The following is a 5000-nucleotide window of genomic DNA, read 5'->3' on the forward strand; positions in this document are numbered from 1 at the left end:
TATGATAACAGTATCTCGAAAGCCTTTGTGAAATCAGTTATGTTGTAGAATTTTGCTTATGAAGTGCAAAATTATATATATATATAATTTTGCTTATGAAGTGCAAAATTATATATATATATAATTTTGCTTATGAAGTGCAAAATTATATATATATATATATAATTTTGTTTATGAAGTGCAAAATTGTGTATATATTTGTATATATGTGTATATATATACATATATATAGATATATACATACATATATATGTATATATGCCGCGATGGACTAGTGGTTAGTGCACTGGAGTCTGGCCCTCATGGCCCCGAGTTCAATTCCCCGTCGCGGCGGTCGTAAAAATACCTGTGCTCTGACTACTGGCTTGAGCCCGATCTCACGGTGAGAAAACGACATATCGCCTTGAGAATTAAACGCAGGTGTCGTAGGGGAAGTCGCAGCCGTGGCACAGGTTTTTACTTTAATTTTTCTATCTCTCTTTCTTTTGTGTGTGGTGGCGTGGTGGGTCGTTGTAATTAGAAAATAATAAAAAATACACCTTTTCCTGTTATGGTTCAGCAAAGCTGTTCTTCATATTTGAATGATAAAATTTCCTCTAATTTTAGGCCTATTAAAATCCAAAATGTATGCTAATCTAGTTTAAAAAAAAACAAAGCGACTCTGTTAAGGTAAACAACTTTCTGTCATAGAGCTTGAGAATCCGTTTTCTATGATACTGTATATGGATAACTACACTAGTTTTGGCATTCATACTTTTCTTATCAGCTTTATCTCAGCCTCTATTTACTCATTTATTCGTTTCATGGTAATTATTCGGAATACATAACCGATAGCGACGATATTTTTTTCTTACTAAATTACACCAATATAGATCCGGTTAAAACTTTAAAATGCCCAAGAATAGCCGATTTGTCTGAATGTTCGTACCACCGCTCGGCTACCCACATTTACCCCTTTAAAGAAACAGCTGTAATGACTCTCCTGCCGGAAACCCCACCATTAGCAACAATCTTGGCCCCGATAGTAGGAAAGGACATGAAAGGTACCACTAAAATTGCGGGGGTAAAATATGGATAATATGCACGGGAACAGTCACTATATTGTCTTACGCAGGGGGCTAGGGAGATATCGCTCTCTAATCCCCGCAATGCAAGGCAAATAATCCTCCACGCATTCACGGCAGGTAGAGCGCACTATATGCGCCATTTCACGCGCTTAGACTATTTGTGTTAACTCAAGGTGACTGATACCACTGCGTCGCACTCGCTTCACGATTTATTGGAATGCGGTCAAACCTGCAATCAATAAATAATCAATACAATATCAATCATAAATCAATACAATATCAATCATAAATCAATACAATAATAATCATAGTTACTGTTACAATTCGACTTACGTTCACTTGCAAGTTTATATCAGAACTTATAATATCACAACTTTAGAAAGAATACATTTTACTATTTGCTAAGAATGTCATTATACCCTACTGCTTAAGGTAAACAACAACATACACGGACACTTATCTATATCTATAAATGAATGTGTATGATACATACGCATAGCGGGAACAATCAAGGCCTTTAACTGAAGTCCTCAGATCGGTCCTTATGTCCTTATTGTCGAGCCAGTATTCACTCTCAAACTACTCTATAAACCTGTGATGGCCCCCCTTCGTGAGACGCCCTTCCTTCCATATATTCGTCAACACTAGGGACAAGGCATAATTCAGCAAATATATCAACACGGAGGAACACGGCTATAGCATTATCCTTATCGCAACCCATGAGGAAACCGTCAGTTCAAGCCCTAGAGGGGATGATATACGCGTGATGCTGATGCCAGCAGCTACGCCATGCCGATGCTGATCGTAGTGGCTACAAATGTTATACACGTGATGCTGATGCCAGCAGCTACACCATGCCGATGTTGATAACAGCGGCTACTTGCACGACCGACGTACGAGATCTGTCCTACGCTGTATCAGGCCATGAATACTGCATTTAACTATGTATTGACCAATTCACTGTATGTTATTCAGATTTTACCTCACAAGAGAGAGAGAGAGAGAGAGAGAGAGAGAGAGAGAGAGAGAGAGAGAGAGAGAGAGAGAGAGAGAGAGAGAGAGAGAGAGAGAGAGAGAGAGAGAGAGAGAGAGAGAGAGAGATGTATGTATGTATGTGTATATATATATATGTGTGTGTGTGTGTGTGTGTGTGTGTGTGTGTGTGTATACATATATATATATATATATATAATTGATTTACAAAGAAATACCAGAAGCTTCTTGTTGCTTCCATGTACAATATATCCTAGCTCTATTCCTCTCGCTGTTTTGTCCCTGATATAATTGGACATGACATTCAAAATTCTTCTATTATCAAGACAAAACCTTCTCGTAACGCCACACCTCCTCTCTGTCACACCTCCATCTCTTTGACGCTCTCTTTCTCTCTCTCTCTCTCTCCCTCTCTCTCTCTCTCTCTCTCTCTCTCTCTCTCTCTCTCTCTCTCTCTCTCTCTCTCTCTCTCTCTGTCTTTCTCTCTCTCTCTCTCTCCCTCTCTCTCTCTCTCTCTCTCTCTCTCTCTCTCTCTCTCTCTCTCTCTCTCTCTCTCTCTCTCTCTCTTTCTTTCTCTGTTTCTCTCTTTCTCCTTATACGTAGACTACATGTGTTCGTTTACAATTTACCGCTTGACGCGCCGTAGATAGTTTTACAGATCGCATCGAGATCTCCGCGATGCCTGATGTGCGATTCCTCTTGGTTCCGTTTTGTTTATGCTTGCTTGTGATGTATGTATATAGGTGTTAGGGTTAACGCGAGAGATTTTAATTTGCTCCTGGCTATCATGTAGAGCAGAGAGTCCCATGATTTGGTAATGGTGAAAATGTGTCATCTATATTACTATTACTATCACCATTACCGCTACTACTATTACTATTATCGTCATTGTTTTGTTAATGTTGTTACTTCGTCATTATAACCATTGTTATAATCATTATTATTATTATTGTTGTCATTATTATTAGTAGTAGCAGAATAATTACCGTTGTTGTATTATCATTATTATTGTCACCATCACCACCACCATCATCATCAACGAATTTCTCTATCTACTGTGTCTGTCTGTTTGTTAGATCAACTCCCTTTTCCTCTTCCGTCTAACCAGTTCATATCTTCTCTTATAGGATATTTTTTTTTATAAGGAGTGTAAGCCAGCGAAGTCAACTTCTTTTCCCTTCCTGAAAATAATCATGAGAAGTATTTATATGCGTAACGAGTAGAAACATACGCCAGGATGTGAACCTAGTAAAATTTCCACTCGTGAGTGTGCGTCCACTTCTACCATCCCCTCCACCTCCACTGCATTTGTGATCCCTAGTATTTGGATGTAGAAATCGATTTCTTCCATCGGTCCTACAACAAGCTGCCATTGCCACATTTTGCAACCGACGCCGGACTATCTACCCAAGGCGCGATGCAATACCTGCTTGCCTCGTCTCAGCCTGCCCTACACTGAGGAAGTCTACTCTCTTTGCCGCCTCCGTCACCCTCTCTACTGCAAGCCATCTTTCAACATATGAACCCTTTTTGTCTGTTCACACCAGTCCTCCCTCTCCCTCCGTGTTCCTCTTGTGATAAATAATACTTTAGTGTCTTCCTGAATGAGTACGCTATATCCAGGGAACAATTTCAAAGCCCTTTTTTGTCAGCACTGGGACGCGGGCCATCGGTGGACTGGCCAGTAGATCATAATAAATTTCCATCTGCTGATGTCTACGCAGTGTCTTATAAACAAGCTGCCCAATTTCAATCTTACCGGTGTGTGTTTGTTTTTCTCTTTAGTATACAGTCCCCCTTTCTTACCACACCCTCTTATTGCTCCTTCTCGCCGGCCACTCTACTGGTAGTTCACCAGAGCTTTCGAGCAGATCAAACTTGCCTCCCTTTCCTCTAACCTTGCCTCACTTCCTCTATTGCACCGCGTTGGCTCTTCCTCTATTGCACCGCGTTGGCTCTTCCTCTGTCTGTTACTTACCTTCCTGTTACCTGCCTCTTCAGATCTGAAGATTGCAATGTCATCAACAATGTCAAGGTCAGTAACCTTGACATTATACATACACACACACATGTGTGCGTATATGGCTATATGTGCATGTGCATATATATATATATATATATATATATATATATATATATATATATATATATATACATATATATGTATGTATGTATATATATTCATATATATTCTCTATTCATTAATATATATATATATATATATATATATATATATATATATATATATATGTATATACATACATACATATATATGTGTGTGTGTATATATATATATACATATATATATATATATATATATATATATATATATATATATATATATTTATACGTATGTATGAGTGTATGTATATACATATAAATATGTATGTATGTATGTATATATATATATATATATTAATTAATAGAGAGAGGGAGAGATAAATGAATAGATAAACTAATTGATTGATACTTTTCCCTTTATTCAGACGATACTGAAAGCACAGGTTATGACAGAACTCACCACAGCCATTCAACAGAGACTCAGAGTGCAAGGAAAGTCTTTTGGGGATGTGCTGGAAGTGAATCTAGACTGATTCGATCTCTGACGCCTCAGTAGATGGTGTGTGATGTGTATCAGGATAAGAGAAGCACATTCCCCGGTTTGCCGAGAAATGCAGTATATCACTGATTGCAGTCCCAACGATTGCATGCTTCTCAGCAGGTCAGGGGGAATAATGCCAGACTGCCAGATAGTAACCAGGACAGCATGCAATCTATAAACCATGTGTTCATCAGCAGACATCAGCAGTTCAGCTGGGATGCAGCCAAAATCCCACTGCTTTGCCACCCATTACCTTGAAGATCGCTTTTTAACTTCACTCAGGGTAACTGATTCTTTACTGATTAAAGGATCTGGCACTGGAATTATGGGACTATCCT

The sequence above is a fragment of the Penaeus chinensis genome, chromosome 35 (genome assembly GCF_019202785.1).
Source record: "Penaeus chinensis breed Huanghai No. 1 chromosome 35, ASM1920278v2, whole genome shotgun sequence".
Classification (NCBI taxonomy): Eukaryota; Metazoa; Arthropoda; class Malacostraca; order Decapoda; family Penaeidae; genus Penaeus; species Penaeus chinensis.